At 48.7% G+C, this 24,772-nt stretch overlaps 1 protein-coding gene and 1 long non-coding RNA gene across 4 annotated transcripts in view; one reads left to right on the top strand and one right to left on the bottom strand.

Moving 5' to 3' along the window:
• Nucleotides 1-3,909: 3,909 nt before the first annotated feature.
• RPP40 (ribonuclease P/MRP subunit p40) overlaps nucleotides 3,910-24,772 on the top strand; it is a 49,767-nt gene continuing 28,904 nt past the window's right edge. Inside the window, exons 1-3 of one of the 2 annotated variants that reach the window (XM_067751896.1) lie at nucleotides 3,910-5,443; nucleotides 6,414-6,569; nucleotides 9,467-9,597. The gene's annotated coding sequence lies outside the window, so the exon portion shown is untranslated. The remainder of the gene's footprint in view (nucleotides 5,444-6,413; nucleotides 6,570-9,466; nucleotides 9,598-24,772) is intronic. The other variant, XM_067751897.1, reaches the window with a different exon arrangement.
• On the bottom strand, nucleotides 5,801-8,000 carry LOC137231517 (uncharacterized). 2 transcript variants are annotated; one of them, XR_010946636.1, is made up of 3 exons: nucleotides 7,867-8,000; nucleotides 6,466-6,597; nucleotides 5,801-6,036 (listed from the first exon to the last, which is right to left on the bottom strand). It is a non-coding gene; the product is annotated as an uncharacterized lncRNA (long non-coding RNA). The 2 variants fall into 2 exon arrangements; XR_010946635.1 differs by lacking the exon at nucleotides 7,867-8,000 and adding an exon at nucleotides 7,435-7,573.

Here is a 24,772-nt window from a genome sequence, read left to right as displayed (position 1 = left end):
TCTCTGAGCTGCAGTCTCCTCATCTGTAAAATGGGACCAGGTGACTGCCCGTGCAGAGGAAAGAGGGAAAAGCCTCGCAGAATGCTTTGCACAGAGCCCACCGTGCTGATGCACAGTAGTTGTTTTCCGTTATTACCTGCTGGCACAACGTCTTCATTCGTTAATTCACCGTGTATTTATCGCATGCCTGCTCTGTGCCACACACTTCTCAGTGCCGGGGACACAACAGTCAACCAAATGCGAGGCTCTGCCTCCCGTGAGCTCACATTTTATACATTTATTTATTTTATTTATTTATTTTTGGCTGCGTTGGGTCATTGTTGGTGCACGCGGGCTTTTCTCTAGTTGCTGCGAGCTGGAACTACTCTTTGTTGCGGTGCGCGGGCTTCTCATTGCGGTGGCTTCTCTTGTTGTGGAGCATGGTCTCTAGGTGCGCGGGCTTCAGTAGTTGTGGCGCGTGGGCTTGGTAGTTGTGGCTCGCGGGCTCTAGAGCACAGGCTCAGTAGTTGTGGCGCGTGGACTTAGTTGCTCCGTGGCATGTGGGATCTCCCCGGACCAGGGCTCGAACCCGTGTCCCCTGCATTGGCAGGCGAATTCTTAACCACTGCACCACCAGGCAAGTCCCATCACATTTTAATGTTGGGATCGGAGACAAACAACACACAAGTACGTGAAATATACATCATCCCTGATAATGATACCTGCTACGCAATATAAATCTTTGCATGTAGTAGTTACTCATTAGACATGTTGGTTGAGTTGATTTCTTTTCCCTACCCTCCCGTCCCACATCTTCTCTCGGTCCCGAGATCCCGTTTCCAGTGTGGTTACATAACATGAGGCCTAAACTCTCGAGACGGACAGTTGCAGACATGGCCCTGGGCGTATGCCTGGGAAGGGCTGCAGCACCCAAGAACGAAGCCCAGAGGTCACACGACATCCGTACCTGTGACATCGGGAGACGCCAGCAGGTGTCTTGACGTGCATTTTCCTCTGGGTGATCACACTGTTGTACTCCTAAGTTTGCACTCCTCGGCGATCGATGGTCACTGTTCTGTGAAGTCAGGACAGTAAACAGCGGACTGTGCACCGTGCAGGGTGAGAGGTCGGGAGGCGCTGGCTGGACAGTGTGTATGACCCTGTGTGCCTGTCTCCAGGGGTGTCGCCTGGCCTCGTGTTTCTGCTGCAGGAACCACCACGTGTTTACCTTTCCTCTGCTCCCTCCTGACCCTGGCATCCAGGAGCCCAGCTTGGACCTCCCACTGTGTCAGGGCCAACAGACAACACCACTGTAGGGCAAACACCTGCTTGTCCATAGCAGAATACCGAAGGCCCAGGGTCAAAATGTATGAGCCCAAGCCCAAAGCAGATGGGAGTGTGGAGACCTGGGATCCTTTTCAAAGGAAATATAAAACCTAGGGTGTATCCTTACACTGTGACAATGTTGGGTTCTTGGATTAAATGCGTGAAAGTTAGATTATTCCTGCCATATGCCCATAACCCAGCATTAACATATTAGTTCACATAAATTTTAAACCTTCATACTATATATTAATATTTAATCATTATGATTCCATTATTATGATGGTTGAAATTCCTCAGCCATCATAATGGACCTTGGGGAATTGGAACAATAATAAAGGAGAGGTAACTGCACTGGAGCCTAAGGTAGAGGGGTGTCCCCCAAACCACTGAACGAAGACAAGTAGGTGTGTCATCCAGAGTGAGAGAACTTGGAGCTCGACAGCTAGAGCCCCTGGGTCTCCCCCATGGACCTCTTTGGTCTCAAGGTTGGGACAGAGGATGGACAGGGGAGGTGGGGGGGAGACTGGGGAGGCCTTGAGCCCCCGCTTTAGGTTCAAGCATGTGCCAGGCTCTCAGTCGCTGCCGGGCTGGGCAGCAGGGTCACTGCGCATCCGGAGCAGGGCGTGTGATGTCAAAATACTTTCGTAGCAATATTAAGACATTACTTGCCTTTTGCACTTTACAGACGTCCGCACTGCGCAAAAGCAGTGGTGGGTAAAACCGTGCCAGCATCCTTTAAGAATATCCTAGATAAACCAGTGAAAATTATAAATTTTATTAAATCTCAACACTAGTACCTGACTTTCAATATTCTATGTGACGAAATGGGAAATACGCACAGAGCACTTCTACTACTGACATGTGATGACTGCCCAGAGGAAGAGCACTTGGGAAACTGTTGTGAGTTGAACCAGCTGCTTTTTTTCGTGAAACACCATTTTTTCTTAAAAGAATGATGGATAAACCACGGACATTCACATTTGGGCATGTAGAAGACATTTTCTTAAAAATCGCTGAAGCGAGTCTCTGACTTCAAGGAAAACAACAAAAAGAATGTGTTGCCGATTCTGAAATCTGAACTTTGAAGGAAAAATTGTAATTTGAAATACTTGCATCTACCACGGGATTGACAGCTTCCCAGCACTTGCAGCCTTCTCTGATGAGATCAGCAGTGAAACAAATGTGATCTTTTTTAATTTATTTATTTTATTTATTCATTTTTGGCTGTATTGGGTCTTCGTTGCTGCACGCGGGCTTTCTCTAGCTGCGGCGAGCGGGGGCTACTCTTCATTGCGGTGCGCGGGCTTCTCATAGCAGCAGCTTCTCTTGTGGAGCATGGGCTCTAGGCACGCGGGCTTCAGTAGTTGTGGCATGTGGGCTCAGTAGTTGTGGCTCATAGGCTCTAGGGCTCAGGCTCAGTTGTTGTGGCACACGGGCTTAATTGCTCCACGGTGTGTGGGATCTTCCTGGACCAGGGCTCGAACCCGTGTCCCCTGCATTGGCAGACAGATTCTTAACCACTGCGCCACCAGGGAAGCCCACAAATGTGATTTTTGATAGTGGCTGATGAAAGATGGTGATGTTTGGAAGATCTGCATTTCTCAGTAAATCAGTATTTTCCAAACAGCCAATGTATGATGTTACAGAATGGCGTGTGGGCCACTGTATATAAAATAGATGAACAACAAGGATCTACTGTAGAGCACAGGGAACTATATTCAATATCTTGTAATAACCTATACTGGAAAAGAATCTGAAAAAGGAGATATATATGTATCTGAGTCACCTTGCTGTAACCTTGAAACTAACACAGCATTGTAAATTAACTATACTTCAATTTTTAAAATGGTGGGGAAAAAATTTTTAATTATCATTATAGGGCATCTCTGTGCTGGAGATCGACGAGAGGAATAAACTTAAGGTCTTCCCAGGGCTTTTCTGAGCCTGCACCCTTCCTAAGGTATGTGCTGGGATTTTCTACATTTCTCTGTATATGTGGTTTCTTTTGAACGTTTTAGTCCTTTAATGTCTGACTCCCAAAGGGGAAAAAAACCAGAACGTAAAAACAAGCACCAGTTCTTTAAATTCTCTAGAAGTCGTTTCAGCTGGAGGCTGCAGGGTTTGTAGCAAAAACAGTGAAGGCTGCAGCAACGCTGCCCATCTCTGTGTCTGCACCTCTGTGATCAGAGCAGCAATCAGTGACCATAGCACAGATCCCTGTTATTGGAGCACAGGGTCCTTCTTGCCTACCCCAGCTCCTGCAAGCTGCATGCAACCTGTTCTCAGAAATTGTGCTCAGCTGCTTGCCGGGTTGGGGGTGGGGGCTGGAGGATACGGAGTGCTACTGTGATAAGAGCTGAAATTGACCAAACTTAACAACTATGAGAAGTGGTCACAGAGTGTGGTTTTCAACCACCAGTTTTTTCCTTTTTAATTTTATTACTATTTTTTTAAGAATTTTTTATTGAGGTAGCAATGGTTTATAACATTATATAGATGTGTCGAAATTTTTTTGTTTAAAAAAATTGTGATAAAATAAGACACATTAAATTTACCATCCTAATCTTTTTAAAGCGTGCACTTCAATGGCGTTAAGTACATTCACATTGTTGTGCAACCATCACCACTAGAACTCTTTTCTTCTTCCCAAACTGAAACTCTTCACTCATTAAACAATAATTCCTCATTCCCCCTGCAACCCAGCCACTGACAACCACCATTCTCCTTTCTGCATCTATGAATTTGATGACTCTATGTACTTCCTGTGAGTGGACTCATACTATGACTGGCTTATTTCACTCAGCATAATATCTTCAAGGTTCATCCCTGCTGTAGCTCATATCAGAATTTCCTTCCTTGGGCTTCCCTGGTGGCGCAGTGGTTAAGAATCCGCCTGCTAATGCAGGGGACACGGGTTGAAGCCCTGGTCCGGGAAGATCCCACATGCCGTACAGCAACTAAGCCCGTGCGCCACAACTACTGAACCTGCGCTCTAGAGCCCGCGAGCCACAACTACTGAGCCTGCGTGCTGCAACAACTGAAGCCCGCGCGCCTAGAGCCCGTGTTCTGCATGCAAGAGAAGCCACCGCAATGAGAAGCCCGCGCACAGCAACAAAGAGCAGCCCCCGCTCGCTGCAGCTAGAGAAAAGCCTGCGCGCAGCAATGAAGACCCAACGCAGCCCAAAATAAAATAAATTAAAAGAAGAAAAGAATTTCCTTCCTTTTAAAGGCTGAATAATATTCCATCGTGTGTTTATGCCAAAGTTTGTATATCCATTCATCCACTGATGGACACTAGGGCTGCTTCCACCTTTTGGCTACTGTGAATAACGCTGCTGTGAACATGGGTGGGCAGATCTCTCTCTGAGATCCTGCTTTTGATCCAAGCTACAGAATTCTGAGGTGCTTCATCACATAGCAGTAGACAACCAGCACGTTGAGCTGTGATTAGACCTCACCAGCTGAAATGGTGGGAGGATGATGGTTGCTGAAGCAGAGAAGCACATTGTCTGTGTCAGAGCATGGGGTCCAGCTTTAGAGACTGGTCGCTGACTGGGTGCCACCAGGTCCTCCGCTTAGGCGGTGGAAGCTCTCACTTCCCTGGCTGTTCGGTAGAGAGGATGAAGCAGGTTACCGAACAGCAGCAGTTTATAAAAGGATTCATGACAGTCGTCAATAAGGAGGAGAGACTACTCTGTCTGTATTCAGGCTGGACCGGCTGCTAACATGTCCCCTCCACCAGGACGATACTAGAGCCAAGTGTGGAAAATCAGAGGTGATTTGGTCAGGCCAGTGCTGGGGAGTTGAGAACCAAGAATTAAATCAACCTTGGCTTTCTCTCTTCTTTTTCTGTGGGGGGGGCGGGGGGCTGCGCTGCACGGCTTGCGGGATCTCAGTTCCCAGATCAAGGATTGAACTTGGGCCACGGCAGTGAAAGCCTGGAATCCTAACCGCTAGGCCACCCGGGAACTCCCTCAACCTTGGATTTCATCACAGACCTGACGGGATGGACTGTCACTGTCAAAGTTCACCAAGGCTGACAAAGGAAAGGAAGGAACCACGGCCACCTTCCTGGAGCAAGTCCAGTGGAGGTCAGCTCCAGGCACCAGGGAGCACCTGGGGATCCTGCTCTGAGGAGGTGAGCCTCACCCTCTTGACGTTGGTAGTGGGGAATGAGAGGTTCCCCAGCTGTTTTTAAAAATAGTGTATTAGGGCTTCCCTGGTGGCGCAGTGGTTGAGAGTCCGCCTGCCGATGCAGGGGACGCGGGTTCGTGCCCCGGTCCGGGAGGATCCCACATGCTACGGAGCGGCTGGGCCCGTGAGCCATGGCCGCTGAGCCTGCGCGTCCGGAGCCTGTGCTCCGCAACGGGAGAGGCCACAACAGTGAGAGGCCCGCGTACCGCAAAAATAAAAAAAATTTAAAATTTTTTTAAAAAATAGTGTATTAATAGAAAATTTGGGTTATACTAAGGCCAACAGATCAGGAGACAATGGCTATTGAAAAGATGTTTTATAATCACAGCTCCCGAGAGGAGGGGGCGTGCCATGCCATGGGGGGGGGGGTGGGGCACACGGGGAAGCACCAGGGTTGGTCAGGAGGCAAGCCTCTATTGTGGTTTCCATGACAACAAGCCAGGGACACTCCCCGCCTCCTCAGACCTTCAGGGTTTGGAGCTGCCCCCATGTTGGCTCTGGTTGTAGCCACCTGGGTTGTTTCGTGGCCAAAGGCCCCTGTGAAAGAAATAACAAAATGAGTGAACTTTCCTTCCTCTTGCTGGACACAGTGACCCAGAGGAGGGAGGAATTAAGTCCTTAAACCAGCGTCATTGCTCCTGGTTTGCAAAGAGAAATGCTGGGAATCCCCAGGGAGTGTCTTCAGCAGGCTGGTTGGGGAGGAGTGTATCCTGATCCACGTGAGGGGGAAGGACGGAGGGGGGCTGAGGGCTGAGGCAGCACCTCTGGGAAGCACAGTGGTACACTTTCCTTCCCATCAGAGGCCCACAAAGATGAGGCAAGGGAAAAGCACAGTCGTCTGTGTTCACCTCTGGACCTTTCCTCCGGCTCCTGCCACCTCCCACCTCCTGGTTAGATCAGTTCCTGGTCCCTAGGGTCAGCTCTGCGCAGAATCCAGGTGCTAAGATAAGAACGTTAGAAACTTACAGAATCCAGAAAGGCTGAGTTGATGGAGTAAACAGACAGAGAGGAGAGGAGGTGGGGCGGGCGGACCCTGTGGACTGGCTATCAGGTGGTCGAGCAAAGCAGAGGTAAGGTCTCCGGGGGCTGTGATGAAGGCTGTGGGGTTGAGGGGCAAGAGGGAGATGAAGAAATATAACTTCCTGGGACTTCCCGGCGGTCCAGTGGTTAGGACTCCGTGCTCCCACGGCAGGGGGCACGGGTTCCATCCCTGGTCCAGGAACTAAGATCCCGCGTGCAGGCACGACCGAAAAAAAAAAAGAAGAAATATAATCTTTTATAGATGTCTTCCTGGGTTTTAAGAAAAAAGAATGTTTCCTCTTTAAATTTCTCTCCAGATTTGCACGGCTTTCAGTCCTGCTTTTATGTCAGGCTGTTATTTCCTGGAAGGTGACACCATGCCGGGACTGGGCCACGTGGAGGTCCCACGTTTATGTGGGTTACCTTGAATTGAGATGTGTGTTTTCATCAGCTACATCCAGGGATGATTTTGCTGCTGCCCGATTTTTATAGAAAAGCAGAAAAAGCATCCCTGGCTTGCATGTTTTGGGAGAGAGAGAAGCCTGGGTGTGGGCCCTAAGGCCCACAGATGCTCTGATTTCATCTCCCTTCCCAAGCGCCCTGTTCTGATCTCAGGCTCGGAGGTAAAGTGGGTCTGTTTTCTGAGGGAGCGTCTACGCAATGCCAGACAAACTGGAGGAAAAGTAAACAGTTAACAGACAGCGGTTTGGTCTCCGGATTGCAGAGCGGTCAGAAGGGGTGGTTCGGCTCACGGTCTATGGTTTATTTCACAGTTTTCCCTTCCCTCAACGGTCTTATCCGAGTGACTGTTTCAGGTTTAAGCAGGGGAACCAGGGCTCTGCAACTTTTCTCAGCCAGAGAGATCTGGGCTTCTTTGTTTTGGAAAGCAGTAATGTCACGCCCAGTGTCACTTACTTCTGGCAAGTGGGACAGCTGATGGATGACTTCAGGACGGGGACCTGAAGCAGGAGAGCGCGAATGGGAAGAAAAACGTGCTGCCGGCGGGCTGCCGCTCTCTGGCGCCTCGGATGGTAAACCTCTGTGGCAAGAGACACCCCCGACCTCCGCCCCCTGCGGCAGTGTAAAGTCAAGAGTAGTGGCTTGCTACTTGTTATTTTTAACTCTGAGGGAACGATTAGGGCCTTGCGAGCTTGTCCCCAGAGGCCCCGGTCCGAGCTGCTGACTCAGAAGACACAGACACACTCCCTCCCGGGGGCAGTAACAGGGCTCCTTAATTGGTTTGAAAAATGGCAGCTGGATCCCAACAGCTGCTGCTCTCTGGCTGCGGCGGGGGAGGGAGGAGGACGCCAGCTCCGCTGCAGCCTGCAGAGCCCCGCCTCGGCTTACCCTCACGCACCGCCTTTCCGTTCCTTCTCCGTGTTGTTCATTTCTGGCGCCCCTCCCCCAACGCTCTTTCCGAGCCTGGTCACGTGACCAGGCCTCTGCTCATCCTCTGCGCTGACGCTGCTGGAGGCAGCACTTCCTGCCTGTGCTGCCGGGCTGGTAAGTCCTTAGTGAGAGGTTCCTCTTCTGTCCCTCTGGCCCTAGGCAGCCCTCGTCTGCTCGTACCTCGGATGGAAAACTTGCGTCTTATTTTCTCTCGAGCATTTGTCCGTCTGTCCTTAACTGCTCCCTTTGCTGCCTCTGAGTTCCGAAGTGTGCTCACTGTCCGGCAGGGCTCCAGGCGTCCTTCTCGGGAAGCAGGGACACTGGAACACACCGGCCCCCCACGGGTGAGAGCAGGTTCCCCACTCTGGCTGGGAGGAGAGCTGAGTTTTCTTTTGCCTTGGTTTCCTCATCTGTCAATGAAGAGGGTTGGGTTCAATCAATTTGTTCTCAAATTCCTTTTTTCTTTCAGCGGTTTTATTCAAACAAAAACTAGCAGGAAACACATCCTGCAGAGCCCTGTCCACTCAGCTTCACGCCCTCTGTCCCCGGCTGACCTCTCTCCCCTGGGGCTCCGCAGAGCACAGCTCGGAGATCACCAGACTGGACTCTCCCCAAGGCTCCTTTCAGCTCTAACAGGCTGGGATCTTGGGGCTGGAGTTTTCAGGCAGGACCCCAGGAGAGGAGAGGGGTCTGCAGTGGGGCAGCCTGGCCCCTCCCATCTAAGTGCTCCGGGACAAGAAAGCCCCGATGACAACTGCTCGTGCTAGTGGCCCCGCAGCCTCTAGCCTCACTTTACCTAAAATCCAGTTGGGGAAACGGATGGGCATTTGCAAGCACCCTGGCCCACCCTGGGCGGTTGAAGAGGCAGGCCACGTGGAGGTTTTTGCACTTTTTTTTCAGTACAGTGGAAAGTTGTTGAAAGGTTTTAAATACAGGCTCAGCAAGATCTGATTTACACACTTAAAAGATTTACATGCTTAAAAAGCTCTAGTATTAGGTTGGAAAGTGGATTGCGAGGATAAACCTGATAGCAGGAAAATCTGCAAACGTATTAGTTTATTCATTAGTCTTACTGAGAGATGACAGGATACCCAGGAGAAGGGAACCTCATGTCTACACAAAAGCCTGCACAGCAATGTTCAAGCAGCACTATTCATAATAGCCCAAAAGTGGAAACAACCCTAATGGCCACCAGCTGCCCAATGGATAGACAAAATATGGGGTATCCATACGGTAAAAAATTAATGAATGGAAACCTCAGTTAAATAGAGTCGGGAGACCATCCGGGGGAGGTCTCACCCCTGCGTGGACAGCAGAGCCCAAGGGGGAAAGAAGAAAGATTCCCCTTCTTTCTGGCCAAGACTCAGCCAATAAGAAACAGGGGCTCTGTTTACTAAGCCCGCCCACCATCCTCTCCCCTCTATAAAAGCGGCTCCTTCCCTCGCCTCACAGGGGTTTGCACGTGGCCGCCACGGTTGAAACCTCGAGTTGCAGTTCTCTGCTGATCCCGAGTAAACCCGTCCTTGCTGGGGAATAGCTGGCGGTCTTTTCACTTTAGGTCAACATTTTGGCGACCCATCTGGGAACCAGAGAAGACCCCTGACAGCTCCTGGGCTGCTGAGCAAACAGGTGCGGTGCCCACCTGGAGCTCATTGTCACTGCTTTTCTCACCGACCCTGGATTTTGAAGGTACATCTTTCTCCTGGGTCCAGCTTCTTTGCGTTTGGAAGCTCTGCAGGTTCTATTCAGGATGGACGTTAAAGTCTGGTCCTTTCTGGTCCAGGCCTTGTTCTGTGTGCACGTACTCATTCGGCACTTCCTGTTCCAACTGGCATAGGCTTGCCTTTTGGGTGGATTCATGGAACGCGGTCTGTTCTAGGGAGCCAGGCTGAGGAGCCTTTGCCCAGGCTCCTCTGGGACCAGACTGTCGCCTTAGAACTGGCTGGTGTTAGGCCTGTGGGCTGTTTGAGCTGTTTTGGCTGTTTGAAAATTAGTCTTGGGAGTTCCCTGGTGGTCTAGTGGTTAGGATTTGGCGCTCTCACTGCCGAGAGCCCGGGTTCAACCCCTAGTCGGGGAACTGAGATCCCGCGAGCCACGCGGCCAAAAAAAGAAAAGTCACTTACTCCTGCCAAACAAACAAAAAATCACCTCTGAGAAACGAGATCCCAGTTATTCAAATATTTTGAGGGTGCTCCTCTGCGCTACTAACAGCCTCCTGATATCTGTCTGATGTTATGTTTTAAAATCGTGGTCCTTCCTCATTCACTTTTCTAACTAAACGGACTCACCTGACCAAAGGCAATTTAGAATCTCAGCAGCCGTTATGCGGAACTTCTGAAATCCCCGAACGTTCTTTTCTTAAAACTGAATTGGACAACCACAGTTTTCAAATTTCCAGAACTGACTGGAACACCTACTTCTGTTGGTATTTTGAGGCTTCCACATGTTGTTAGGAGCCTAAAGTTGCCTCTCTGCAAAATAAGATGTTAAGATTAACCGAGGCCAACAGACAATTAAAGCTAAAGTGGTTCCTGAAGCGCAGGCTCTTCCTCGGCGTCTTTGCCTCAGGCGCGGCCCCCAGCACTGTCTTCCTTCTGCCCTTCTCTGCCGCCTGCCCCTCCTCTACACCCTCAGCTCCCCCCAGACTAATTCTCTTGCCCAACTTCCCTTTTTCTCTGAAATTCTTTCCACTCCCTTTTCCTCTAAACTGGTCAGAACCTGTCCCTTTAAAATTCAGCCTTTTGAGAATTCAGAGGCTAAACCCTTAATTTCTTTTATTTTCTCGCAATAAAGCAGGATTTTTAATACTCATTTTACTGGTGAAGAAACTTAGGCACAGAGAATATTAAAGGTTTTTTTGCCCATACTCAACTAACAGGAACTCTTCGGAGTTACTGCATGAGTGTGAACGCATGTACACTAAACCGTAATGAATTACAGAAAGAGTTACCGTGTCTGGGCATTCCCAACAAACGTTATAGGTTGAATTTTTATGGAATGCAGGTGGCGTTTCTGTAGTTGTCTCCTATCTTGAGAGATACTCAATGGGAGTCACTGCCTGGTGCAACAAGTGTTTATGTCTTTGAAACCCTCAATTTCTTATACTCCCTGGACTAGAGCTGAACTGTGAGCCACAGTCACAGATATTCCTGAAGTAACCAAGGATCCTCACACATTTGCTGAGGGATTTCACACAGTCATTCAAACCTAGCAACCTGGATTCTCCAGCTTATCTCAACTAGTTCATATGCTTGTCAGGGAAGCCAGGCCCAGCATTCAGTTTGCCGCTAATTGGCAGAGTCCTGAAGGATTTCTAGAATTACAACTGGGAGACCTGGCCATTTACTTATATGATCAGACTCAGGCAATCACTCAGTGACTTTATCAGGCCATTCCTAGGACTTTTCCAAAGACTGTTGATGGGAACAAAATTCAGGCTTGCACACAAAAATCTGATGAATCTGTTCATGACTATTACAATCAACTTCAGATTATTTTAAAGGAAAATTCTGGTCTTCTTTAGATGTTGATTCCACCTGGGTAGCTTTTAACTCTGCTTCTTAATGGGCTGAAGCGGGACCTTTCCCTTCTAGTAAAAAGCACCAGGATGGAGTGGGAAACCCTCCACTGCAGACTTAGTAAATCTGGCCAACCAGCTGTCTCATGCTGGATGCGTCTCCTCAAAGAAAGGCCGCCAGAAGTCTTAATCTTCAACTGAAGCAAACAAAGGCCCCTAAACAAAACCAAAACCCTCCTAGTTTCTGCTGTTATTGCAAAGAGCCAGGACATTGGGAAAGAGACTGTTACAAATGTAAGTGCTTCAGGCGCCTTCAGCCTTCTAAGGTGCCTTTCCAACATCCTCCTGATTCTGAATGACCCAAGGAACTACAGGGGCTCTTCCCAATCTTCCCTCTTAATTGGCTTGGAGAAACAGTTCTCCAGATTGGGGTTGAATCTCTTCCAGTCCTAACTGACACTGGAGCCAGAGTGCTCAACCCCACTACTACGAAACAGCCCCTGCCTCAGAGTGCTGAAACCGTTCCAATAGTGGGGATCTGTGATGCACCTCAAAAGGTTCCTGTCTCTGAACCTATTCCCTTTTGTTTAGGCCCTTTGAGAGATAGACACGCCTTCTGCTTAGTTCCTCTGCCCCTACCCACTTATGAGCCTGAGATTCCTTAGAGAAGTATCACGGCAGAATTTCTTTCTCCAAGAGGGGGAAATAACTCTAGAACTTGACGGCAGTCATCAAAGCAGCCAACCAGGTGAATTAAATGACCCTTTGACATCTTTTATTTGCTCCACCTCTGTTGGTGCTAGAGCTGATTCTGGAAACACTGATCGTTTGTCCCCTTTGAATCAGCTACCACCCTCCTTGTGGGCAAAATCTCAAACTGATATTGGCAAAATTCACAGCGCACCTCCCATCAAGATTCAAATAGATCCCTCAGAACTTCTTCCTGGAATTACTCAATACTTGCAAGTAAAGAAGCCCTTCAAGTCATGCAGCCCATAATGGAAGACTGCAAGGCTCCGTGTCCCCTCTGTTAGTCCCTGTAACTTTCCCATTTTACTGGTGAGAAAACCTAAGGGCCGAGGGTGGAGGCTAGTCAAGGCCCTCAGAACAATAAACAACGTTGTTTTCCTTCGACACCCTGCGGTCCCTAACCCTCACACATTACTAACGTCCATCCCCAGGGAAGGCATTCTTCACTGTAACTGGCTTATGCAGTGCATTCTTCAGTATCCCAGCTGAGGAAGCTAGCCAACACTTTTTTGCCTTCACTTGGGAAGAAAAACAACTCACCTGGACAGTAATCCCTCAGGATCTTACTGAGAGCCCTTCTTATCTTTTGCAAATCCTAAAGGTTGATCTGAGTGACACAGAGTTCCCCAGAGGTTCTGCTTTGCTGCAGTACGTGGAATGATTGGCTTCTTCACTTTCCTCAAGCCTCCTCACGGGATGACTACATCCACTTGCTAAAGCTTTTAGCCTTAAAGGGACATAACGTTGACAAGGAAAACTGCAGTTTGCCCAAAACCAGATTCCATATTTAGGGCATCTGATATCAGAACAAGGGCTAAACCAAGGTCCAGCTAGACTTCATCATGTCCTAAGTTTCCCAAAACCCAAAACTAAGTGCCAACTGTGAGGTTTTCTTGGGCTAGTTGGTTATTGCTCTAATTGGATTCCAAATTTCTCTTTTATGGCCAAACTTCCGTATGTTTTACTAAAGAATAACAAGCCTGACCTAATTTTATGGGAAGAATAGGACTACATAGGCTCTAAGGCCTTAAAGGAGAGTTTGATGAACCCACCTGCCCTTGGCCATCACTTTTATCAGGTTCCCTCTTTCCTTTTTGTATGTGAAAAGGAAGGGAATGCCCTTGGGGTGTTTATCCCAAAACACAGAGGCCACCATTGACCCATAGGGCATTATAGCCAGCAACTGCCCTGTAAGGGGGGGGGATACCCTCTGTTGCCTGAGGGGCATTACTGCCACTACCCTTTTGATTCTAGAGCTCTCAAAGAAAAGGAATAGAAATTAGTGACAGGTTGGATCTCAGGCATGAGAGAGAGAGGAGTCTGGTTCTTAGGCTCCAGAAGTGTTAGCCTGCGTGGACGGGAGTGCCACTGAGCAGGGCGAGTACAGAAGATGAGAAGCAGATTGAGTGGGAGCCGTGGGGTGAGAGGGGGCGTCTGTGCAGGGAGGGCTGCCTTGAGGTGGGACTTCCACGGGGGGTGTGGCCAGCGGACAGAGGCAGCAGTCTGTCCTGAGATGTAGATGTGGGCGCTGTCACAGAAACAGCCCAGCCCACCATGCTGTCTGGTCCTCCGTGTCTTAGGCACGCAGCTCCCTCCGTCCTGAGCACCTTCCCACCTTCTCTGCTCTGATGCCACCTCCATCCTAACCACTCTTCCCCTCCCATCCCAGGCAGGGCCCTGTGCTTACATTTACCTATGTTCTGACTACTTGGTACTGATGCTGAGTGGGTTTCAGTCTGTGTCCCCCGCTGGGACAGGGTTCCTAGTACATGGCAGGCAGACAGGCATGTGGTTATTGAACTGGAGTAAAACTTTAGCGTTGGTCCATCCTCTTAACTATTTGCGATTGTTTTCCCCACCGACCCCCGTTTTTAAGCCACAAGACCAGAACCTCATGAGGCATTCCAGGTCTGGACCTATGGTGAGGCGGCACGCGGGAAAGGGCCCAGGAGTGAATTTCACTGGTCTGGTCGCCAGTGTTGGTTCTGCCCTGAGCTCACGGCTTCTCTTTAGGTAGATTATTTTATACATCCTCTAGGACCTAGTGGCTCAGCTATAAAATAAAATAACGCCGTGACCTAGCTATTCTCTGAGACAGTACATCTGACAGCTTGCTGTGGTGATAGGGATTCTCCATGTCTGCGCTTCCAGTGTGACACCAATCGCCCCAGGTGCAGCCACCGAGACTGAAATGTGTGTGATTGTGTTGGAAGCTCAGCCCTGAGACCCCTTCCGGCTTGGTGATATCACTTCCTTTGTTGCTCTGTGCATTCAGTCTAATTTTCAAGTTCTGTCCATATGAAAATAGAAAACTCAAAGATAGGCTATCTTTTATCAGGTTTTTGTTTGTTCAGCAAAATGTCAACATGTTTATAATATTAACTAATCATAGAGAAAACTTTTTATATAATTAGTTTGAGGAGCTGAGGGACAAACAAAAGGCTGTTCCAGCTGCAGGGCATAGGGAGGTGAGTCAAGGGTCCTGGGAGGAGGGACAGTGCCTTGAACAGACCAGACTTGCCCATGACCCCAGCTCCTGACAGGTGCCATGCAAACAGCCCCACCTGTGCCTCCGCTTCTGCCTGGGGAAGGGGAGGGGGTCCAAGCACTGAGGAGCTGCTGCATCTGCCCACCTATTGGGAGGTGCCAGTTTGGGCACAGACTCACTGCTGTCTATGGACCTGTGGCCCCCCAGCCCAGAAACGCTGTCGTGGGAGCGGTCCTCGCTAGGGGCCATTTGGCAATGTCTGGAGATGCTTTTGGTTGTCACCAGTTGGGGTAGGGAGTGCCACTGGCTTCTAGCGAGTAGAGGCCAGGGGTGCTGCAAACATCATACAATGCACAGGACGGCCCCACAGCAAAGAATGATCCAGATGCCCTGAGTCTCAGTAGTGCTGAGACTGCGGAGCCCTGACTCGTAGCTGTGTGGACTCTAGAAATGCAAAGATCCGTCACGGCAACTCCTGGATTCCTGAAGCAGAGTGACTTTTGAATAAATGACGTGGCGTATCTTCAGGACAATTTCATCATTTGGTTCTCCTTATTCTGTAGACAAAAGCCAGCAGTTGTTACAGTTTCCTACTATTTACATCACGTTCAATTTTATATGAGTTAGGTAGAGCCCAGATGACATTAAACAATGAAGTGAAAAAAGATCAGTTGCAAAATTTTTTTATTATTTTGATCGATCGCAATCATTTTCTATGAAAGAGATTTTCTCTCTTTGTTCATTGATAATTGTGGCTTTTTCTCCCTACTGGTATATATTGATACATGCATAAATTTGTATATACTTTCAAATGGGCTATAATTTGTTATTCCAACTTGCCTGTTATTTATAAATGTGGTTAGATAATATTCACCAGACAATAATCAGTATTTAATACTTTTATTCAGGAATTTCATGTGTGTTATAAACCATGAGCAAGATGAGATTCCTGCTTCACGGTGAGGGAAAGCAAAAGCCAGAATGCGGCATAAGTGGTTTCCTAAAAGCTGCAAGAAGAACCGAGTTCCAGATATTCAGTATTTCTATCCCTTGGGTCTCTGTATACAAAACACCTTAGAAAATAATTACTTTTTTGTTTAAACAGCTAAACTTTTCATTTGCTCTGTCTTAAAACTGTGTTTTATTGAGGTATAATTTACATATATTAAAATACACAGTTTAGGGCTTCCCTGGTGGCGCAGTGGTTGAGAGTCCTCCTGCTGATGCAGGGGACATGGGTTCGTGCCCCGGTCCGGGAAGATCCCACATGCCGCGGAGCGGCTGGGCCCGTGAGCCACGGCCGCTGAGCCTGCGCGTCCGGAGCCTGTGCTCGGCAACGGGAGAGGCCACAACAGTGAGAGGCCTGCGTATCGCCACACACACAAAAAAAAATACACAGTTTGAGTGTTAAAAAACAGAATTAAACAGAATTCAATTCAATTCAACAGAATTATTCCATGATTCATGGATTGGGCATCATCCAGTCCAGCAGACAGAAAGGAGCTCTGAGGAGCTGCACAAAATGAGATTTTCAAGGCAGAAGGGAGCGGGAACCAGGAAAGTATACCAGGCCAAAAGTACGGTTGCTAATTGTAAGGTTACTTTCCTTTAGGGAATGGCGGGGGTCTATCAGGCAGATGACCTAAGTGGTGCTGGCCAGGTGATTTCTGATTGGTCGAAATTCCATTTCTGGGAGAGGGGGCAACTGTGATTAAGTCTCTGTTTGGTGATGTGGGGCTTGGCATAAGTAACTCCATTTTGGATCTGTTGTCTGATTTTTAACATGAGTTATGACTTTAAATTTTTTTTTTTTTTTTTTTGTGATACACGGGCCTCTCACTGCTGTGGCCTCTCCCGTTGCGGAGCACAGGTTCCGGACGCGCAGGCTCGGTGGCCATGGCTCACGGGCCCAGCCGCTCCGCGGCATGTGGGATCTTCCCGGACCGGGGCACGAACCCGTGTCCCCTGCGTTGGCAGGCGGACTCTCAACCACTGCGCACCAGGGAAGCCCTGACTCCGATTTTTTTTTAAACTTTTTAGAGCGTGATTTGTTAAATGTACACTGTGAATAGATCTAAGAGGCACAGTTTGGTTGACTATACGGCTCCTTGGTGCATGGAGAGGTCAATAGCTGTTCTCATGTCAATAACATCTCACTAATTTTGTCAAATTGGGAGAAAGTACAGTGTGACTTAACAGGAACAATTTTTTTTTTTTTGGCTGTGTTGGGTCTTTGTTGCTGCGCGTGTGCTTTCTCTAGTTGCGGCGAGCGGGGGCTACTCTTCATTGTGGTGCACGGGCCTCTCATTGCGGTGGCTTCTCTTGTTGCAGAGCACGGGCTCTAGGAGCATGGGCTTCAGTAGTTGTGGCACACGGGCTCAGTAGTTGTGGCTCATGAGCTCTAGAGTGCAGGCTCAGTAGTTGTGGCTCGCAGGGTCTAGAGCGCAGGCTCAGTAGTTGTGACGCACGGGCTTAGCTGCTCCACAGCATGTGGGATCTTCCTGGACCAGGGCTCGAACCCATGTCCCCTGCATTGGTAGACGGATGCTTAACCACTGCGCCACCAAGGAAGCCCAACAGGAACAATTTTGAATTCAGAATATTTGTTAAAGAAAAGTATTTTATTATTCCTTAGGAATTAGGGTCTCCTGCTACAAAATCACAGTGTGACCTCAAGCAACTCACTTCACTTCTCTGGATCTCGATTTCTTCATCAGGATAGATTAGGGGATTCAACTGCAAGAGCTCGCGGGTCCCTCCCGGCTCGAAAGCGCTGTCCTGCGCGGAGCCCTGACTCAGCACCCTTCCTCCCGGAGCTCTTCCCTCCTGCCTCCCGTTGCCCAGCGTCCCCTGGCTCTTCTGCTTCTGCTGCTCTTTCTCCGGCTCTGTCGGGCGCTCCTCTTAAATGTCGGCTTGGACCTGTGATGCTGGAGCTACCCAGTCTTCATGGCGGTAGCAGCTACCTACCTGCTAACCACTGCCCGCTGCCATCTCTGCTTCAGGGTCATGTCACCGGCCAACCGGGTGTGGCACACAGATGCCCACAGGCACGTCCAGCTACCGTGTCCAGCGGGAGTCCCCCCCCCACCCCAAATGCGGCCCCTTCGCCTACTTTCCTTATTTAAGTGAAAAGCACCTGCGGTCATTTCAACCTCAGAGCAGCTCCGAGCGGTGCTATTGTCCCATCACACAGAAGCTGTACACGAGAGGTGAAAGCAGTGAAGTGCAGAGAAATTAGGGAGAGATCTAAGGCAACACGGCAGTGAGCGGTGCATTGGACGTGCGCCCAACGTCTCTGCTCCAAGGCCAGAGCTCTCGCCCCCTGCCCTACGTGCTCTCTTGCCCAGTGCAGGAGCCTGGGGGTGGTCCTCAACCCTCAATCCCTCCCTCACCCCCCATGCCCAGCCCCATGCCAGGGCCTGCGGACCAGAATGGCCCTCGGGCAGCTCCTCAGACCTCACAGCTCATGCTGTGAACAGCTGTCCTTTCTACTGTCTAGCCAGCGCCGTGTGTTTTGTATTTTTGTGCTTTTAGTGGGTGATTTTGCTGTTTAAATGGCCCCCAGGCCTAGGGCTGGAGTCCTGTCCAGTGCCCCTAAGAGCAGGGAGGCTGTGACCTGCCTTATGGGGAAAATGGGTGTGTGAGGTGAGCTTCGATCAGCGTGAGCTGCAGTGCTGTTGGCTGTGAGGTCAGGCTGGTGAGGCAACAGCACAGCACACCCACAGAGACGAAGAGGGGCTTCCTGTCATGACGCTCCTCCAGAAAGCACTAAAGGCAGCGCACGATGAAGTGACGGAAAAGGTGGAAAGGCGGCTAAATCTGTGGATTCGTGAGGTGACAACTGATTAAAAAATTCATCGTGAGCATCATCGTGAGGAAAGCCGAAGACGTCCACGGCCACGGGGACACGGCTGTGGGCGTCTGTGTGCCACAGCCTTCGGAGCTGGGTGGCTGACTCATGTTTCCAGGTGACCTGGCAGAAACGTGACACCTGCGGATGGAAGTACCCGCTGAGTGTCATCCAGGCGAAGGAGCAGGCGGTCCACGCCGCCCCAGGCTTGTTGTTTGAAGACCTGGCGCACGAGCCTGGAGAACACAAACCAGGTCTTGGTTGACAAAATGTGACCAGAGGCTCCCAGGAGGCAGACTCCACACTTCCCAGGAGCAGCAGGTCCAGCCTTCACCCTCCAGGAACCAGACTCCACACTTCCCAGGAGCAGCAGGTCCAGGCTTCACCCTCCAGGAACCAGACTCCACACTTCCCAGGAGCAGCAGGTCCAGCCTTCACCCTCCAGGGTTGGCAGCAAGTTCACGGAACACGACTGCGGTACTGAGAGCCGACCGTGCCTCTCACTGTTCCTGCCACGTGGGCTCCAGGCCCGCTGAACTCTTTGTGGTTGCCTGGTGCCCTCTCCTCTCCACCAGGCCACCTAGACTCACCCTGGAGGCTCAGCTCCAGTCACCCCCAGGGGCTCTCTCTGGATCCCACCCTGGAGATGCTCCTCCCCCGGGCTTGTTAACACACCACGTCCACCTCTGTCTCAGCAGCATCTCAGCAGGGTGGTCATGCACGTGTTTGACTGTCTCCCCCACCAGTGTCTAAGCTGCTGCAGGGCGAGGCCCTTTTACCTCTGTGTGTGTGTGTGTGTGTGTGTGTGTGTGTGTGTGTGTGTGTGTGAGAGAGAGAGAGAGAGAGAGAGAGAGAGATGGGCGGCCAAAACCAACAATCAAAGATATTTTTTATGGTGTACTTTTACTTTATTTTTAAAAGTAACACACGCTACCATGCTGTACTTGATTGATTTCACGCTTCTGTGCTCTGGTTCTTAGCACAGAGCCTGGCCCATAGGGAGGATCAGTACACATTCATTGAAAAGAAAAGCATAAAGGTTAACAATATCTATTCGTTCTACCTAATTGAAGTTCCCGGGTCATAAATTTTTAATAAACAGATAAAATAGTTTGAAATTAACATATTAAATTAATGGCTTGTTCTCTGAAATATTTAAAATAATTGCTCTGCCCTCTCTTTTCAATTTGAGCTCTGTGTAATAAAATTTTGCTGAGCAAAAATAAACTTCAGCTTAATCCAAATGGAATAAGTAGAAGTTTGGAGCAGTCAGTCTGAGTTAGCAAGTTTTTACGGTGCTCAGTATAACTCTGGAATATTGAAGCCAGGGAGGGCTCAACGTACACCTGTGTTAATTAGGCTCTTCCAGGTGAGCTAAGGAAGCTGGAAGGGGAGGAACAGAAACAGCCTCATCAGGCTGTCGGGGCCAGGAAGGAAGACTGTCTGTGCACAGCCAGCTCTGGCCTTGGACAGCGCCTCCGGGACTCAGCGACTGGCTGTCTCCCCGTGAGCGGGCATCTGCTGCTCCAGGAGCTGCTGTCGTGGGGACTTGGCTCCTGCAGCCTCTGCTTGGTCATGGGCCGTCCTGACCTGTCACTGCTGCCCCTCTGCTCCTTGCCTCCTTCATGCTCCTGCAGACTGGCAAGTGCTGAGGGTCCCTATAGGTCTCACATTCAGGTCCCCACAAAGAAGGGATGCGATTGCTTCAGATAGTTACTCTCCTTCCTACTGGGCAGAGACCTCGCCCCAGTCCACCTCCTAAGACGGAGGTCATCCTATAAGTTAGCTGCCCGTGGGCCCAGCACCTCCCCTGTGAGCCAGAGTGGTGGGAAGGCACGGCTGCTTCCTCAGAAGGCCTGTGGGCATGCGACGCTCCTCTCTGAGGCCACAGAGGCAGCGCTGACACCTGGAAGGTTAGGTGATCGTTCCAAGGAGCGTCCTTTCAAAGCCCCTGCGGTCCAGGTCTCTGGAGCACATCACCTCCCCAGTTTTGAGAAGACTTGCCTACTTGGCTTGTTTATTTTGAGCTGCTCTAAATGTTTGGGTGAAGCCTTCAGGGATTAACAGACAGATCTCATGTATGCAACCTCTAACTGCACCGCCAGTGGGTCCTTTATCAGAATTACTTGTGGATGAACATTAAGGACGTCTGATATCACTGAACACTGAATAAGAGGGTCTGCAACATTCTGCTTATTTTCATTTATTTTCCTTAATCTAAATAAATGAGTTGCTGCTTTAAAAATATATATGTGAGGGACTTCCCTGGTGGCGCAGTGGTTAAGAATCCGCCTGCCAGTGCAGGGGACACAGGTTTGAGCCCTGGTCCAGGAAGATCCCACATGCCGCGGAGCAACTAAGCCCGTGCACCACAACTACTGAGCCCACACGCCTAGAGCCCATGCTCTGCAACAAGAGAAGCCACTGCGATGAGAAGCCCACGCACCACAACGAAGAGTAGCCCCCGCTCGCCGCAACTAGAGAAAGCCCGCGCGCAGCAATGAAGACCCAACGCAGCCAAAAATAAATTAATTAAATAAATTAATTTTAAAAACAGAGAGCTTATAAACCTCGGCCTGTGCCCAGACATTGCACTCATTGGTATCACTTCGTTTAAAGTGGGCAGATTCACGCCTCTGAGCCGTCCCCGATTCTGCTTCTGTATGTGACCCAGTTTGTTTACTCTGCTTCCTCATCCCGTCTCCCCCATCCTTGGCCCCTGACGCTTCTCTGTGTAATTAGGAGATACAGCCCCTCCCCACTCCCACCCCAACTGCTCCCAGTGTAGACGGGTCGTGATCCCCACAGTGAGGGTGGGCACCCGGGCTATTGGGCCACAGGGCAGCTCCATGGGGAGAAGAGGCGTCTGACCCCCTGTCCCCCTGGAAGTGAACCAGCAGGCAGAGTCTCCAGGAGGCCACTCCTGTGTCCAGCTCAACCTTGGACCCTGATGGGCTCACAGGCCGAGTGCAGTGTGTGGGCAGCTTCACGCCTGCTCTGGTAGACGGTTGTGGTGGTCTCAGGAAACACACTTATTATGAAGAAATTAAAATATTTGTCATACTTGTACATTTGTGAGACTGGAAGCCATATTTTACTCTTATATTGCGGTAATCTACCCTCGTATTTAAAATAATGACAATGTCAACCACTATTAAAGTCTGGTAGGTGATTCTGCAGCTCACTGAGACAGAAAACACTGGGAGACTTGAAGCCCCATCCAGTAGTTATCTCAGGTCAGCCAGGTGGAGTGAGGTTCACTGGATTTTGGTGAATCTGTGACTCTTGATAAGGAAACATCAAAACCTTTACATACGGATTTCTGGATTTCCTTGTTATAATTTTGGGCATAGAAATTACGTGACTTGGTTATGAAAATAAAGGTCACCTAAAAGATCCAGAATATATACATCTCAATTTGTTTAGATTATCATCTGAAATAAGACATTTAAAAGTATTTTTGAGGAACCTGGGCTCATTGAGAACATGTCCACAGACCTCTGGGAGTTTGAGAATCCTGCTGTCGTTGTTTCAGTGAAAATAATCAAGAGCTCCATCCCTCCCTCCCAGGGTTTGGAGATTCCCGTAAAATGTCAAATTGACCCACCAATCTTGATTGGATGGTTAGCCTAACAAATCTATTGTAATGACCAGCTACAAACGTTATCTGAAAGGACTTTCTTCTTGTAGGACACGTTTAACACTTAAAAGATTATACAAAATACTGTCCCGGCTTTCTGATAGCTTGTAATCCTGCTGTCATCACCTACTAAATGTCAAAATTATAATAGTAAAAATCAGAAACAGAGGAAAGGACCATTGTGAAAATAAAATTCAGTTAAAAATTTATACGAAATAAATGAAAATCCCAGCAATGTTTTAAAAACAGAAGTTGACAGTCTGATTCTAAAATCTCTATGAGCTGCAAAGGGCCAGAAAAAGCCAAGACATTGTTAGAGAAGAACAAGTAAATAAGAGAAACTACTCCATAGAAGCAAAATGCAATACAAAACTACAGCAATTAGGGCAGTAATAATGAAACAAGAATAAAAAATAGACCTGTGGAAAAGACCAGAGCCCCCAAACCAACCCACACGTGTGCCTATATGATACATGACAAAGGAAGTACTGTAGATCAGTGACAAAAATACATTAAAACAAAATAAAGGTGCTGGGTCATTTGGATAGCCACATGTAAAAAGGCAAGTCTTGATATTGATCTTATATCATCCACAAAAATTAATTCCAGAAAATGTAGCTGTTTGTTGGGGGTTTTTTTGGCCACAACGTGCAGCTTGTGGGATCTTAGTTCCCCAACCAGGGATCGAACCTGCGCCCCCTGCATTGGAAGTATGGCATCTTAACCACTGGACCGCCAGGGAAGTCCCTGGAAAGAATGTAGCTTTAAATGTGAATGTTAGAAAATAAACTTTCTTAACATCAATTTTTTTTATGATCTAGAGGTAGGGAAAGAATTCTTAAACAGATCACACACACACAAAAAACAACCCAGCAGCTATATGGGAAGAGATTGATAATTTGTTTCTTTTTTTTTTTAATATTTATTTATTTTGGCTGCACTGGGTCTTCATTGCGGCATGCGGGATCTTTGTTGCAGCACGCGGACTCTTAATTGTGGCATGCATGCAGGATCTAGTTCCCCAACCAGGGATGGAACCCGGGCCCCCTGCATTGGGAGCATGGAGTCTTACCCACTAGACCACCAGGGAAGTCCCCTAGACTGATAATTTGGATCACGCTCAAATTAAAAATTTGTTTATTAAAAGATATCATTAAGAGAGTGAAGAGGCAATCACCAAGTGGGAGTAGATAGAGGCAACACAAAACTGACAAAGGGCTCATGTCCACAATATGTAATGAACTCCTATAAATCAATAAGTAGAAGGCACAATTTAATAGAAAAATGGGTAGAAGACCTGACCATGTAATTTACAAAAGAAGCTATCCAAATGGTCTTCAACTTCCTTAAAAATCATGTAAATTCTAAATCTCACTAAAATCACAGTGAGATTTTATACACACCCTCTAGAACAGCTGAGATGAGAAAGACTGGCAGCAGCAAGTGTTGGGGAGCAGTGGGGTCTCAGTGGCAGCTGGGGGAGTCTACTGTGTTTGGCACTGTGTGGTAGATCTGAAAGTCAGCATATCCTAGGACCAGGTATTTCACTCCTGGTGTAACGGAACTGCAGGCCCATGTGCCTCAAAAGACATATGTAAGGATGCAGCAGCATTTGTCATAGAAAAAAAAAAAAAAAAAACTTGGGAAAAAACTAAATGAGACTCCTGGTTTCCAGCCTGACCTGTCCCTCTTGTCCTCACAACAGGAAAAAAGTGGAACAAACTGAAAATCAATAGCTTTTCTTGGATTCCTCAGAGAACTGAAGTCCAGGGCAAACTGCTACCTCCAAAACTGGGGACAGGGGACTACCAGGAATCGTAGCTCAGCACAGAAGCTAGCACCAGAGCCAGTACTGGAGAAGGAAAATGTTAATTGGCAAGTTGCTGGAGGCTCAGTGCGCACAAGCTTGAAGATTAAAAATTAAGAGAGGCAAGCCTTACGTAAGGCGCCCCACACTTTTGTGAGCCCACCTCCAGGAGCCCCACTGGCTGTTCAGGCTGAGCGTTAGAGAAAAACTCTCTCCTGCTTTCCACGTTTCCACAGGGGAGGGGAGGGGTAGCCCTTTGGAAATAAGCCCAGAGCATTCTGTTCTTTTTTTTAAATTTTTATTGGAGTATAGTTGATTTACAATGTTGCCTTAGTTTCTGGTCTACCGCCAAGTGTATCAGTTATACATATACATATATCCACTCTTTTTTTAATTAATTAATTAATTTATTCATTTTCTTGGCCGTGCCGCATGGCATGCGGGATCTTAGTTCCCCGACCAGGGATCGAACCTGTGCCCCCTGCAGTGGAAGCGAGGAGTTTTAACCACTGGACCGCCAGGCAAGTCCCTATCCACTCTTTATTAGATTATTTTCCCATATAAATCATTACAGAATATTGAGAAGAGTTCCCTGTGCTATACAGTAGGTCCTTATTATCTTTTATTTTATTTTTTTAAATTATTTATTTATTTTTGGCTGCGTTGGGCCTTCATTGCTGCGCACGGGCTTTCTCTATTTGTGGCGAGCAGGGGCTACTCTTCGTTGCAGTGTGCGGGCTTCTCATTGCGGTGGCTTCTCGTTGTGGAGCACGGGCTCTAGGTGCGTGGGCTTCGGTAGTTGTGGCATGTGG

This window comes from Pseudorca crassidens, chromosome 10, assembly GCF_039906515.1.
Source record: "Pseudorca crassidens isolate mPseCra1 chromosome 10, mPseCra1.hap1, whole genome shotgun sequence".
NCBI classification, from domain to species: Eukaryota; Metazoa; Chordata; class Mammalia; order Artiodactyla; family Delphinidae; genus Pseudorca; species Pseudorca crassidens.
This window is presented reverse-complemented; position numbering and strand designations above follow the sequence as displayed.